Source organism: Canis aureus, chromosome 11 (assembly GCF_053574225.1).
Source record: "Canis aureus isolate CA01 chromosome 11, VMU_Caureus_v.1.0, whole genome shotgun sequence".
In the NCBI taxonomy this organism is placed as follows: Eukaryota; Metazoa; Chordata; class Mammalia; order Carnivora; family Canidae; genus Canis; species Canis aureus.
The window spans coordinates 64,574,831-64,589,019 of NC_135621.1; the positions used below are offsets into that span (position 1 = coordinate 64,574,831).

A 14,189-nucleotide genomic window follows, 5' to 3' on the forward strand; every position below is an offset into this window, starting at 1 on the left:
TTCTCCCTCCTCCTGTGTCTCTGCCTCTCTTTCTCTCTATGTCTATCATAAATAAATAAATAAATCTAAAAAATAAAAAATAAAAAAAAGAAAAGAAAATAAAAACTTAAAACAAATGAAATACCCAGTCATTTTTGTTTTCTTGATTCAACCCTGACTGATGATATGGGGTACTATATTTTTTTAAATGTCCTTTCTCAAATAACTTCAGAAACAACTGCCTTAGATAATTGCCTCAATCCTTCATTTTACTTTGTGTGTCCATTCATTTACTCTTCCACTCATACGCTGTATATTGAGCTCCTACTGGGTGTCAGGTGTCAGGTGCAAAGGATACAAAAGAGAATATAGCAGCAACGACAATAACTAACATATACCGAATAGTTACTATATATATTTAAGTGCTTTATCATTATCATCTTGTATTAGTTCTCTAATTCTGTGTAAAAAAATCACCATAAGACACAATGGTTTAAACAGCGAACATTTATTATCACATTTTCTCAGGGTAAGGAACTCTGGAGGGCTTTACAGTTTCGTTCTGGTTTAGGTAACCTCTCAGGAGGTTTCTGTCAGGATATCAGCAGGGACTGTAGACATCTGAAGTCTTGCCGGTGAATGGAAGATCCACCTTCAAGACGACGCCCTCACAGGCTGTTGGCAGGAGGTCTCAGCTCCTCACTACGTGGGCCTCTCCAACGGTTGATTGAGTGTCCTCACAAGAAGGCAGCTGACTTTCCCCGGAGCAAGTGACCCAAAGGATAATACCTTTTATGTCCTCATCTCCAAGACATCCCTTCTGCCATATTCTGTTAGTTGTTTAGCTCACTCACAGTCAAGGGAAGAGAACTTCAGCCCCATATCTTGAAGGGAAGAGTGCTGAAGAATTTGCAGACGTATTTTGAAGCCACCACACATCTCATCTAATTCTTATAACCACCATAATTTTGCAACAATCCCATTTTGTACCCGAGGAAACTGAGATACAGATAATTAAGACATTTATCCAAGGTCCCACAAGCTAGCAAGTGATGGAGTTGGAATTCCATTGTAGATCAACTCTAGAACTTGCATTTTTAAAAAGATTTTATTTTTCATATCACACACACACACACACACACACACATTGAGAGAGAGAGAGAGAGAGACAGAAGCAGAGGGAGAAGCTCCATGCAGGGAGCCCAATGCAGGACTCGATCCCGGGTCTCCAGGATCATGCCCTGGGCCGAAGGGGATGCTAAACCGCTGAGCCAACCTGGCTGCCCCTCATTTTGTCTTTCTTGATCACCCTTGAATCCCCAATATCTGGCTCACAGTAGGCACTCAATCAATATTTGTTAAATGATTAAGTAAATACATAAAAAGGGGAGTATGTTACTCAGTTAAGGAGGTGTGGGATGCTACAGGCAGAAGAGTGGTCATAAATTATAGAGTTGAATATTTTTATAATTATAGAGTGTCTAGATGGCTCAGTTGGAAGAGCATGTGACTCTTGATCTCAGGGTGTGAGTCTGAGCCTTATGTTGGCTGTAGAGATTACTTAAAATAAATAAGTAAATAAATTTTAAAGAAGCCTTTCTAAGTAAAAGAAAAACCTTCCATCTCCCTCCCCCCAAAAGATTTGCTGCACTTTATTCTCATGCCTCAAACTCATCAGCAAAACGAAAACTGCATTAGCAGGGACAGGTTTAAGATAGTTCGGCCAAGGGAAGAGTAAGTCCAACGCTCCTCCTTGAGCTGTTCTTTCCCAGCTGTGGTTCCTCCTGGGCGGCCCCTGGCCTGGAAAGGCCTGAAGTAGCTGTCACCACTCACTTCGTGGCCGCTTTCATAGCAGACTTGGTGACTTTGCCACCAGTCGCTGTTTTTTTCTCCACAGCCTTGAGGACCCCAACAGCCACTGTCCGCCTCATGTCACACACAGTGAAGCGACCAAGCGACCCTGAGAAGCTTTCCACACACATGAGCTTTTGTGGAATCATCTGAACAATGGCTGAGTCCCCAGACTTCAGGGCTTTGAGATTGTCTTCCAGCTTCTTGCCTCAACACCGGTCAATCTTCTCCCTGAGGTCAGCAAACTTGCAGGCAATGTGGGCTGTGTGGCCATCCTGAACTGGTGACCAGCTGCAATGCTGCCGGGGCGGCTGGGAATGATCACCTGGGAGATGAAGCTCCCCATCTCTGAGGGCAGGTCATCCTTGCTGTCTCCTGCCACGCAGCCCACCTGATGTCCTTCACTGACACATTCTTCACATTGAAGCCCACGTTGTCACCGGACAGGGCCTCAGCCAGGGCCTCATGGTGCATCTTGACAGACTTGGGACTTTTTTTTTTTTTAAGATTTTATTTATTTGTTCATGAGAGACAGAGACCTAGGCAGAGGGAGGAGAAGCAGGCTCCATGCAGGGAGCCTGATGTGGGACTCGATCCCGGGACCGTGGGATCACGCCCTGAGCCGAAGGCAGCCGCTCAATCGCTGAGCCACCCAGGTGTCCCCAGACTTGACTTTCATAGTGATGTTGCAGGAGGCAAAGGTCACCACCATGCCTGGCTTGAGAAAGCATGTTTCTGCCTGGCCCACGGACACGGTGCCGATGCCCCCAATCTTGTATACATTCTGCAGAGGCAGCCACAGGGGCTTGTCCACAGGGCAGGCGAGGCCATGATGGAGTCCAGGGCTTCTAGCAGTGTCATGGCTACCACATCTCCTTTCTTCCTGGTGATCTTCCAGCCTCTGAAGCAGGACATCTTGGTGCTGGGCTCTATCACGTTGTCCCCATGCCAGCCTGAGGTGGGCACAAAGGCAACAGTCTTAGAGTGGTAACTAATCTTGATTGAGGCCTTCACCTCCTCCCAGATCTCCTCAAAGCATGCACTACGGTCAGGTGGCCCCCTGATGTCCATCTTATTGCCTACCATGATGAGCTGCTTCACACCCAGTGTATAGGCCAGCGGTACATGCTCACAGGTCTGCCCATTTTTGGAGATATGTGTTTTCTAAATTTATTTATTCATTTGAGAGAGAGAGAGCGCGAGAGAGTGAGAGAGAAAGAGGGCAGGTGGGGGAGGAGCAGAGGGAGAGAGAGAGAGAGAGAGAGAGGCTCTGCTCCGTGCAGAGTCCCACTTGGGGCTCAATCTCACAACCCTGAGATTAGGACCTGAGCTGAAACCAAGAGTCAGCCGCTTAACTGACAGTGCCAACCATGTGTCCCCCATTCTTGGAGGTATTAATAACATTCCTTCAGAAACCTGCAATATTATTTTTCCATGTTCATGTCTTTAAAAAAAACCCAACAACAGTTCTATGGGGTGGAGGTGGGAGGGCAAACACAGTGATATTTACTTTGGAAACACATACATGAAAATTACTTTTATTTTACACGCTGAGAGTAGAAATATGACCCCTATTCAATGTAAGATTTGCACTAAAGTTGAAAATGGACAAGACATTGGCATTCCCATCTATTATAACTGGGCCAGAGCTTCAATCACCAGCTGAAAAAATAAATGCAGGGTCAGCAGGCATTTGCCCTCTGCACCCTGAGTGCATTCCACAGTGAAAACCATGTGCAAATCACCTAAAGATCTAATGCCTCTGGATTTACAATTCATGCAAAGCCATACAATTAATACAAGGTAGAGTGAGCCACAGCAGGGTGTCCTTGAAAATGATGCCCATTGTAGAATGGCCCAGGGGACAGGAGAATCATATCTGGGCCAAAAGAAACTACATTTCTTGCCTTTTCATCTCCAGTGTTCAGGGAACTAGGGCGACTAACAGGGGGATGGCTTTGCTGGAGGTGGGACGGAGCAGCCCCATGGCCAGGGTTTGCAGCAGCGGCCTGGCTTTAACAAGTTGCACAACAGGGACACGTGGAGGGCAGTGGAGACATCTGTTGGGTTGTTGCTCAGAGTGGGGGGAGATCCACCCTGTGGGGCCCTGCGCTATAAGGAAGCCTCAGGGAGAGCAAACCTGGGTGCAACCAGACGCCTCTGCATCTATCTCTACAATAGAAGTGAGACTGAAAATGAACAAGGTGTTCTGCTTGGTTTAGGGATTATACAGAGGCATAAGCCACATCCCCATAATTTTCCCAACCACGCCTGCTTCTCTTTTATCTGATTTTGGACTCCTGATGGGAGAAAGCAGCAGAGATGGTCGTTACTTCAGGTATCCAGTAAAAGCCCACGTTTGTCGGCCATGCTACCTTCTTTTGGTTCTTTGAATGTGTCATGCTTTGTTTTCTGGTTTCTATGGTTGTGTATCAAACCACCCCAAATTTGGTGGTATAAAGCCATAACCATCTCATTATGCTCACAAACTCTGCGGGGGAGGTGTGGGTCCGGGGCAGTGGAGAGGTCTTGTCTCTGCTCCATGGTGCTTGGGCCCTTAGCTGGGAACTCAAATGTTGGGAGTGACGTGACTAACCGGGAGCTGTGATAATTTGAAGGTTCTAGCACTCGTACCTGGTGCCTGGCTGGTATGATGCAAAGGCTGGTCTCAGCTGGGACTACTGACTGGAACACCCACGATGGCCTCTCCAAGTGGTCTGGTCTTCTCATAGTGTGGCTGCTACCTTCCAAAAGGGATCATCTCGAGAGCAAGCATTTCAAGAGAGCTAGGTGGAAATTGCAGGGCCTTTTTTGACCCAGAAGGCGGGCAGTGTCACTTTGGTCGCATTCTATTGGTTACAAGAGAGATACTAAATTAAGGGCTTCCGCAGTCATCCTCGCCAGCCAGTTACGATCTGCTCCCCATGCACAGGCACGTGACCCTTCACCCTGTCCTTCTGGGCCACAGCTAATTCATCAGGGAGGGCTGCCAATCTTCATGCTAACTGATGACTTTCCCTCTGTTGTCTGCTGCCACAGGTTCTGCTAGGTTTGAGGGGAGGCAGGTGAAACACTGCAGATGTGTATTCACAGGATAATAACGGAGGAGCATCAGCAGGAAAGGCACAGAGCCCTGCAGCCGAGGGCTTCTGAACAACTCTGAGCCCAGAACCACCCTCTACCTGAGCCACAGGAAGCCTGGGATGATTCCTTTTGGATTAATGACTTATGATCACTACTTACAATAAATCCCTTTAGTTTAGCTAATGTTAGTGAATCTCAATTCCTTAACACCAAATGAGTCTAAACTAAAGTGATGTGAAGTTCTAAAACGCCACTCAGCCCACGACCATCCTTGGACGAAAATCGCCCAGACTGAGGGTATGAGTACCAACAGCCTGGCGGACTTAAAGTTAGTCCCCTCAAGATACTTTCAACCAGAAGATCTTTTCCTAAGACAGGCATCGTCCTAGTTCCTAACACTCAACTTGTAATACCCTGTGATACCTGCAGGTATCAACAGCTGCTGGGTGTTAGGAACAGAGTAGGTGCCTCCCTGGGCAGGAAGACTGACACCGAGTCTCAGTCTATAAATTCCTCCTGCTAAGAAGCACTATCAATATCCATTTATCCAGCAAATACATACTGAGTGCCTACTATATCTATGTACCAGAATTTGAATGGTTTCCACTTTATTATGTGTGAATCCAACTTTTGTGGGTTGGTCTTGGAATCCAATTATTTTTTAAAACAGAGCTTTGTTTCGTTTTGCTTTGTTTTGTTTTTTAAGATTCTATTTATTCATGAGAGACACAGAGACAGAGGCAGAGACATAGGCAGAGGGAGAAGGAGGCTCACCTGCCGGGAGCCTGATGTGAGACTTGATCTCAGGACCCCGGGATCACAACCCAAGCCGAAGGCAGATGCTCAACCACTGAGTCACCCAGGTGACCCTATAACACAGTTTTAAAGAAAACTTCGTTCTACATCCCTCCATCCCAATTGCCTTTCAATTAATATTTGGCCTACCCGGATGCAAAACTGAGGATTGCTTCAAAGAACGCAGAGCAGCACAGTGAATGCCTCACTTGAGAAAAAGCTGTAGGCTTTCGGTATTGCTTCCTCACTAATGTGGGGAAGGGGCCAAGACCCTGGGAGGCATTGCATGCAGCTGTGTGTAAGGTGTCCACAGAAAAGCAAACAGTGCAATAACAGTGGAACATGTTTAAGGAACATGAAACAGGTTGTGGAGACACATGGGAAGTCTCTGAAATGAGTCATTGGTGATTTACATAACTGAAGAGTTATCTGATTTAGATACTCTTTAGGTGGGTTTTGTCAAGCTTCTATATTGAGTGATATTTGCACTCAAAAATTAAATTCATCCAAATAAAGACTGTGAAAGAAAAACCATGAGGTTTTCATCTAGGGAAAAATTGTCTAGAAGAGTAATTCTTTACTTTTTGAGTTTGAGAGTGCCAAAAAACAAACAAAAAACAAACAAACAAACAAAAAAACCCACCTTTATTTTCATTATGATTTCAGAAATAACATGCTCAATTCAAAAAATTTAGACATGATAGAAAAGTGTTCATTCATTCAATACACATTTATTTAGTATCTACTATGTGTAATACTCTAGGCAGTAAAAGTTGAACAGTGAGCATAAAAAAAACAGTCTGCTATAAACTCACCTTCCAGAGGAAGCATTTTTAATAGTTTGCTGCAGTCTGTTCTAACCTATACCTAAGTTTGTGGTCCCTGGCTTTCCAGCTGAGGGTCCCAGGTCAGGAAGCACTGCTCTGGAGGTCTTAGATGACATGCTGGCTGCACAGACTTGAGCCTCTGTGCTACATGCTACCAAGAATCAAGAACCTGCAGGACGACCCTTGACAAGGGTCAGCTATTTCCCTGGCATGTGTCTTTGTAATGGGAACTATTTTCAGGGGAGCAGGTACAAAAGCAAGGAGAGACAAACATATTTCCTGTTGGCCAATTTATCAGGTGTTAGGGAATAGGAAAATATCCTATTTCAGATCTAAGGCAGCCGACAGGCATCTGATAGATTGGTATGGTGGAGCTTCATTAGTACTCAGTAAAGACTGACTGTTGAAACCAGCATGCCAGGTGTATTTGAAAGGAGAAGAGGCTTAATGTTGCTCTTACAGAGTAATTAACTGGGGCAGGTACACACCCACATAGCTTTTAAAAACAATATTTTCTTGAGTCTGTAATGTCAGCACACTCTTCCTACTTCAGAGATGCTGGTGTGCTGGGTGGAGCATCCATGTTAGATGCTCTCATTATATGTTGTCTTTTGTGTTTCAGTTTAATGATAGGCCTGGGCACATAAGTTTACAGGTTAGCCTTGGGTTGATATCTATGAGATCTCTCTCTCCTGCAATTTTAATTTTCGTATTTATAACTAAGTTAATCTTGTTATGCTGTTTTAATTGGGAATTTTGGTCTAAATATTCATGAGATTTTTTTTTAAGGGGGAAAGGTCAGGGAAGCTACCTATTACAATATATATCTTGGCAGTTTTGATTAAATAAATTATTTATGCCACCTGCTGGTCTTTCTAGGACTCACTTTTACATTATTAAAATTTTTTACATTTAATTTGTATTTAAGCTATACACAAATGTGTCTAAAATAATCCTTCAGTCAAATCTATAATTTTTTTAAAAATATTTTATTTATTTATTCATGAGAGACATAGAGAGGCTAAAACATAGGCAGGGGGAGAAGCAGGCTCCCTGCGGGGAACCCAATGTAGGATTCGATCCTGAGACCCAGGGATCACCATCTGAGCCAAAGGCAAATGCTCAACCACTGAGTCACCCAGGTGGCCCAAATCCATAAATGTTTTATAAAGAATGTACTAATTTATAGAACTTGATTCTGACCCACATCTTCTATTTTTAAAATTTCCTCTTGCCAAGGCTAATTTAAAAAGATACTTATATATTATTTAGAGGAGAGCTATTATTCTCTAGTCTAGACTAACATTCCTAAACAGCATGTATTTTAGACTTCAAAGCCTATATGAATACCAAAAAAGCATATGGTCCTGGTGAATAGTGAAGTTTGTCATCTCTACAAATGTAAAATAGCTCATTTAGCTAGAAATCATTAAGTTACTTTTTCTGGAAGGAAAACTTACAATAAAGGTAACAACACCATTTAATCTGTTTTACCCACCCCCACCCCCTTACCATCTGCCACCCTTCTACTTTTACCTCCTCCTTGTAGTACATAATCAAGTTGGAAAAATTCTCTACATAACCCAGGATTGATGTTTCTCATTTACAATTTGTATATATGCCTCAGAGTACTACGGGAGACTAATGAGGAGCAAACTGAAGTGTTCAGAGAACTCCTCAAATTGACTTTGGGTGGGGATAACATTTTTTTAATTATAAGAGAAACTGGATTAATTGTAACTTGAGAAAATTCAGGCAACCACAAAGAAAAAAAAAAGTTATCTATAAAAGCCCGACTCTCAAAGAAAAGCAGTATTAACATATTAGTGAATGTCTTTTCCAGATATAGTTATACATTTTTCTTAAAAAACAAATTGAGAGGGATCCCTGGGTGGCGCAGCGGTTTGGCGCCTGCCTTTGGCCCAGGGCACGATCCTGGAGACCCGGGATCGAATCCCACATCGGGCTCCCGGTGCATGGAGCCTGCTTCTCCCTCTGCCTGTGTCTCTGCCTCTCTCTCTCTCTCTCTGTAACTATCATAAATAAATAAAAAAAAATTAAAAAAAAAAAATTGAGGGATACCTGGCTGGCTCAGTCGGTAAGAGCATGCAACTCTTGATCTCAGGGCTGTGAGTTCAAGCCCCACATTGGGTGTAGAGCTTACTTAAAAAAAAAACAAAAAATTGTCTAAGGATAATACCCTTAACTACTGCTTTGTAATTTGCTTTTGTCATTTATCAATACAATGTAATCATTTTCCCATTTCATTATTCTTCTAACACCTGGAATTCCATTACCTAGATGGACTAGAGTAGATTTAACTAGTCAATCTATGGCTCTGTGCTTTGTTTACAGATAATGGAAATAAGCCATGGTGAGCATTTGGGTACATCTGACTTGCTGTATTGTTGATGCTTTCCTTAGGATACGTGGGAAATTCATAGCAGGGTCAAAGATTAAGCACATTTTTTCAGGTTCTCAGTCCGTAATGAATAACTGACAGTTATCATATCCTGGGTCACTGACAGCTCCCAGGAGGAGAATTGTGGGGGTTAGGCAGGTTCTAGTGTTGCCTAATTTAGTTCAGTGTCTCCCCTTCCCCCAGTCTCACCTTGGAGGTCTTCAGAGGAAAAAGCTGCCTTGTCATTTCAGTGCTGAAGGAAGTTCCTGAAAAGAGCAGGAACTCTTTTTTTTTTTTTTTTTTTTTTTTTTTTAAGAGTGGGAACTCTTAAATGATAATAAAAGCTCATTTTAAATTGATGGTAACAGAGATGTAAATAATAATCCAGATAGAAGTCTGTGAAATCCTAGGATATTTTAACTGAGACAGTTTCAGAAAAATAGCTGTTCTGTTTAAACTATACTATAGAGCAAAGAGTAAGTAGATTTTCTTGAACTTTTTTTTGAGTATGTAAAACATGCATAACAGGACTGATATGAACAGCTGCCTGGGCTACACATAGCACAATACCAGAGGTGCCAGTTACACAAATTAGAATTTGAATAATGCATCCTTGGGTTGTGCAATCTAGCAACTCTTTGCACACAGCACACCATTCAAACATGTATATGTAAGAGATGTTTTTCTGCCACCTTGACCCCCAGTTGTCCTATCTAGTGTAGCAACTCAAATACGGGTGCCTAGCTGGCTTAGTCGGTGGAATATGTAACTCTTAATTTCTGTGTTGTGAACTTAAGCCTCACACTGGGTATAAAGACTACTTAAAAATAAAAGAAAAAAATTATAAAAAACAAATAAGTTGAGTAGTAACTCAAGTCTTTGGTTATCCTCACCAAGATACTCTATGCACACGCAAATACAGAGGTAGGTAGTCTTTTTTTTTTTTTTTTTAACACAAATGATATATTATATAGACACTGTACTGCTCTTTGCTTGCTTTTTTATTTTTTTAAGATTTTATTCATTTATTTGAGAGAATGAGAAAGAGAGAGCACAGGATGAGGGGCAGATGGAGAAGCAGACAGCCCGATGCAGGGCTCCATCCCAGGACCCAGAGATCATGACCCAAGCTGAAGGCAGTCGCTTAACCCCCTGAGCCACCCAGGCACCCCATTCTCTTTGTTTTCTTCACTTAACAACAGACCCTGGGGATTGTTCCACTGTTAGCATATCTTGGGCTACCTCCTCCTCATTTTTAATGGCTGAATGGTATTCCATTATGTGAATGTTTAGGGCTCTTTCTTCCTAAGTAGGAAATTGTGGTATTATTAGAAACAAAGAACAAAAGAAGGAACAAAGTTTAGAAAGCATTAGGATAAATTATGATGTAGACACGCGAGTCTCAAAACTGGGGACAAGAAATAGGAGCTGTTTGGAAAAGGAGTCAGGATTAGAAAAACGGGTTTTGGAGTCAATCCAAGTGCTAGGATACAGGCTGAGCTGTCGTAACAAAGATACTTCAAATTCCATGGCTTAACCTATACTATACAGAAGTTGATTTTTATCTCCTGTAATAGCCAGAGATAACCAGTCTAGGGTTGGTAGGGTGGCTTTGTCATCTTCTATCTATGGCTTTCATCTATGGCTCCAGCTCCTGCCACCGCATCTGCATCACAGCCCCCAGAAAAGAGTGGTGACAAGTAGAGCACATGCCTCTTGCTTTAGAGCATGACCAGGATGTGGCCCATATCACTTCTCATAGCCCACTGGCCAAACTTAGTCACATGTCTCACATTCCATGGCCAATGGTAAGACTGCTTACAGTCTCAGGCTGAATTCAATTACTAGAGAAGAAACAAAGGATGAATGTTGGTGGAAACTAGCAATTTTTTTTGCCATATTCAGAGAGGTTGTTTGGTTAGGTTCCTTAGGAAAAAGGCCCTGAGGGAGATTCATATGTAGGAATTTTTTTTTTATTGTGGTAAAACAGAGTAGCAAAAACGTTACCATTTTAACCATTTTTAATTGTGCAGTTCTGTGGAATTAAATGCATTTACATTATTGTGCAATCATCACCACGATCCATCTTCAGAACTTTTCATCTTCTTGAACTGAAAACTGTACCCATTCAACACTAACACCTCAAGCCCCCGGTGTGCAGGATTTTACAGGGGATGTGCCCTCAGGATGACACCTGTGTGGGAGTAAATGCAGGAGGAATGGGCAGTGGGAGGAGCTGAACAGTAGCACTGTTTCAAGAGAGGCCTGAGATGACCCAGTGGGGGCTCTGAAGCAGGGATGGGCCTTCAGAAGTGTCTCATCTTGGGGCAGGGGCCCTGGACTTCATGCCAGGGAAGGGGAGTGCTCATCTGCTGAAGGCAATCCTTGGAGAAAGACTTAGCTGGGAGTTTTTGGCAGCCAACACACCCAGTATCTGGGAGAGTAAGTGCCTGGGTCCGGAACAGAGGGCTTGTGCAATATATCACAGCATCCATGACAACCTACCTTTTATGTCATTCAGACCCACTTGCTTTATACAACAAGTTCAGCGCCTCCAGAATTCTGATTGGTCTCTCTTCCTGGGGGAAACTTATCAGAGAAAGGTTGGTGGGATGGACTCAGCCTCACAGCTGGCTTCCAGGTAGAACTAAAACTCAGAGTCTCCCCCCTCCACTACCCATTCTAGAGTTCCCCTACCCTCAGCCAGCACCTCTGCTGATATAGGTGGCTTCCTTGATGGTGTGTGTGACTCAGGCCCTCAACCTTATTTTTTAGTGTTTTTTTTTTTCAGACCCCTGACCAACTTGCCAAGTTTTCCATGGCTGCCTATATATTGTTACCCCTTACCCCATGCCCCTTCTCTTCCCACAGAAAGTGGATAACCACAGCCTGTGAGCAAGCCTTTCACCAAAAACTTCTTACACTATGGCTGCTGTGCTTGTAACCTTCAAAACTGAGTAAGGGACTCCTAAGAAAGCCCCGAGTGGATCACCTGAATATGCCAATGCAGCTGTAGGTGTGAGCTGAGAGGGAGACATCAGTGTAGTAGTAGTGGATGACAGAGGGTTCTGGATTACCTATTCTTGTGGATTTACCCAGATTTACCACTTCCATTGTGTAATGGATGGGCCTGATAGAAACAATCTTGCGACAAGCAGCCTGGGCCACATGTTCACTTGATGTCCTATAACCAGACCTTCTGTCTCTACCAGAGTACAGTAGCATGTTTGAGGCCATTTTTCAAATGGTGGAAAATTCTTCAGTGAAGCTGGCATAGACTTACTGCAGTACCCTTGAGGTCTACATTGTGATTCTCTATTGGATGTTGCCATAAGTTCCACATAGCATTCCTTTCCACCACTGATACTTCTAATACCATAATGTTTGCTGGGTTATATTGTCCAAGTGGCAGGGCTACTCTTGAAAATCCTTCTTTGGTTTCTTATCTAGGTTGAGGGGCCTCTGCATTATTTATAAACAAGTGGGGAGGGATGCCTGGGTGGCTTAGCAGTTGGGCATCTGCCTTTGGCTCGGGTGTGATTCTGGGGTCCTGGGATCGAGTCCTACATTGGGCTCCCTGCATGGAGCCTGCCTCTCCCTCTGCCTATGTCTCTGCCTCTCTGTGTGTGTATGTCTCTTATGAATAAATAAATAAAATCTTAAAAAAAAAACCAAGTGGGGACACTTGTCCTTAACAGGAGCAGTGGGCCATTTCTGCTGGATCCTCTGAACACCAGTGATGGGGTACTCACTGCCAGCTAGAAAAAGTGTGGTCCAGTTCCAATATCCCATTTTAGAGTCTGCTTCCTTCAATCACTCCTGGCACCAACCGTCTTAAGTTGGGTTTTCCAAGAAACAGACACTGAAATGAAGACTTTTGTGTAGTTGGTTAGTTGAGGCATTCTCTCAAGATCAACACCTGTAGAACTGGAGGAGTTGAATTGCAATGCAGTCACAACAGAAACCAGGAGAATTCTGGAGCAGGTATGGCTGGCTCTTCAGTTATCCCATCTTGAAGCAAGGGGATTGGCTCTTCTCATTCCCACACTGAACAAACATTGGATATGGCTTTCCTCAGGAAGGGGATGCAGTCTTGGGTAAGGTGGCTGTCTTTGCATGAGGGCAATTTCTAGAAAGTAACTCAGCTGAGAGCTGTCATCCTCCAACCTTCCCAGCAGCTGAGGAAAGGAAAGTCAGTAGTATAGAAGGACGGGATCTGGCTCAGGCAGTGGAGTGTGTAGCTCTTGATCTTGGGATTGTGAGTTGCAGCCCCACTTTGGGTGTAGAGATCCCTTAAAAATAAAATCTAAAAAAAAAAAAAAAAAAAAAAAAAAGGAGAGATCTGGGTGATACACCAGTATCATGAGCAGGAAGCCATGGAATCCAAGGAAGCAGAGAGGAGAAGTCCACAGGAATCTTAGAGTTCATGAATCCAATCCCCTGTCTTTAAAGATAAAGAACTCTAGAGTAGAAAGATTAAGCAGCTTAATTCCGTTTCACCCAACAAGTTAGTGACAAAGCCAGGGTCATATTTAGGTTTTCTGATTCCCTATCCAATGTTCTCAATTCTGTGTCAATTCTGTTTTCTCATTGCATCACCAGTAGGTGCTTCTTTCTTGTTCACCCTTGGATGAGAGCAGGGAAAGGTCAAATTAGTGAAACTTGGGAGTGTTGTTTGTGGGGATTTGGTTTCTCACTTCATTGTCTTTCACAAAAAAAGATTTCTTGAATTATACATATTTTTACTTCAGTTCTTCCTTCCACAAAGAGATAATATTGAATGTGAAGAGAGTTACAATTCTATAGATTATTTTAATTATTATTTAAAAAGCTGTGGAGAAACTTCAGGACAAATTTTTCTCCAGAAGGGACTGGCTGCCTACCTTGTGGTAGACTTGTGGCAGAGCAAGGGATATTTCTTTCATTTCTTTGCTTTAAATATAAGGCTGAACTTAGTAATGCTTTCTTTTTATCTTTTTCACAAAACTTTCCATGATGTGCCAACAATGTTTAACTGGAAAACATACCAAATGAGAGGGGTTAAGTTATCATTGACATGTTATAAAGGGGAGCAGTTAATTTAGTCTTGTGCACCCAGACTTGTAGTTTTTTTTAAAGTATTTTTTATTAAGTACAATCTACCCTCCAACATGGGGTTCAAACTCATAACCCCAAATCAAAAGTCACATGCTCTACTGCCTGAACCAGCCAGGCACCTCCAGGCTTGTGGCTATTTTAGAACAAAAGTCTCC

The 14,189-nt window shown here is 43.1% G+C and overlaps 1 pseudogene across 1 annotated transcript; it reads right to left on the reverse strand.

Moving 5' to 3' along the window:
• Positions 1-467: 467 nt before the first annotated feature.
• Positions 468-6,021, reverse strand: LOC144324240 (elongation factor 1-alpha, somatic form pseudogene; annotated as a pseudogene). Its single transcript, XR_013389764.1, has 2 exons — positions 4,465-6,021; positions 468-2,783 (listed from the first exon to the last, which is right to left on the reverse strand). The product of XR_013389764.1 is annotated as an elongation factor 1-alpha, somatic form pseudogene (transcript).
• Between the last annotated feature and the right edge of the window lie 8,168 nt (positions 6,022-14,189).